Source organism: Protobothrops mucrosquamatus, unplaced genomic scaffold, assembly GCF_001527695.2.
Source record: "Protobothrops mucrosquamatus isolate PMUCROS unplaced genomic scaffold, P.Mucros_1.0 scaffold4873, whole genome shotgun sequence".
Classification (NCBI taxonomy): domain Eukaryota; kingdom Metazoa; phylum Chordata; class Lepidosauria; order Squamata; family Viperidae; genus Protobothrops; species Protobothrops mucrosquamatus.
Window position 1 is genome coordinate 54,521 of NW_015390761.1, and position 1,541 is coordinate 56,061.

Genomic DNA, 1,541 nt, shown 5'->3' on the forward strand with positions numbered 1-1,541 from the left:
TGCCTACAGAGAGGGCTCTGAGTGCCGCCTCTGGCACCCGTGCCATAGGTTCGCCACCACTGCAATAGGATAATCATATTCTAACTAACATTAATCAACTATTAGAATAACAAATCTGTAAAATCCTTTAACTCTCTTTTTAACATAAAATATATTAAGATTAGACACAATAATAATAATAATATCATATTAATAATTAAGAATAAGGATAAATAAATTGAGACTGTGGGTTTTAATCCTGCCTTAGACATGAAAGCCAACTGGATGGGCCAGTCACTCTTTCTCAACCTATCCTACCTCACAGGATTGTTGTTGATGGGGAAATAAGAATAAGGCGTATTGGATATGTTTATGCCTCACATTCTCTATAAAGTAATAAAGGTGGGATAAAAAAAAATCTAATAATAAAAATAAATTGAAATCCTGCCTGCTCCCTGACCACCATCTTGAGTTTTTTTTAATCCCCGTGCAACATCGTTACACCATCTCCCTTTTCCTTCAAAGCAAGCAGGGCTAAGGAACCACAACTTACTTGTGGATGAGGCTTATCAAAAGAAGAAGACTTTTTTTCCCTCACAAAGTTCTGCAGGATCCTTCTAGCCTGAATTTGAACTTGTAAAACAAGGAGAGCCTTCCAGGAGGAAGGAAATCGTAGATTTAAGAGTTAGAAGATCCTCAGTCAGGATGGAAATTGCAAGCTTTTATATCAAATCTGGCCAGCACAAAGAAACGCTGCCAAGGCATAAATACAAAATGGCTACTCAAAAGACCTCAGAAGGAAATGCTATTGTGTACATTCAAGAGCATCGAAGCTTTCTGGAATCAAACTCCTGTCCCCGCCAACCCTCTTTGTCAGTTTCCAAACAGACTTCTCTAGTCTCTCCCTTTCTCTAATGAAAAACGCTGTGGCAAATATTGTGTCTTTTTTTTGTTGTTGTTGTTTGCTCGTTGGGTTTTGTTTTAAACAAGAAGATAAAAAGAAACCGAGGAGTCAAACGGGCAAGTAGCTTAATCTTTGCAGTTGAAAGCATGTTGGACGAGGATGTGAAGAAAAAGAACAAGAAAATAATAATACCGAAGCAATGAAATTTAATTACCAAAACTCAGCGTGAGTTATAACTAGCTGCTTGTTCCTGCTTTTAGAACATGCTCACCGTTGAAAAACACAAGACCGGGAGGGAACATTACAAAACGTTACTGGTATTATTCAAATCAGATGCAGGACTTGAGAAGAAAGGCACGGAGGTTTAATTTTTAAATATTGGCAGGGGGTGAAAGGAAGTAGGGATTATGCGGACAATGGGAAAGACATTACAGAGGGCTAAAGAGAAGTGGGGGGCTCAGCGCCCCACAAAAGGAGAGTGTGCTGGCAGATTCTGAATGTGCCAAGAGGAACTTTGTGTATCTGCTTAAGGCACAAGACAATTCATACAATGGGGAAGTTCTCACATCAGAACTGCAAGGAAGGAAGGAAGGAAGGAAGGAAGGAAGGAAGGAAGGAAGGAAGGAAGGAAGGAAGGAAGGAAGGAAGGAAGGAAGGA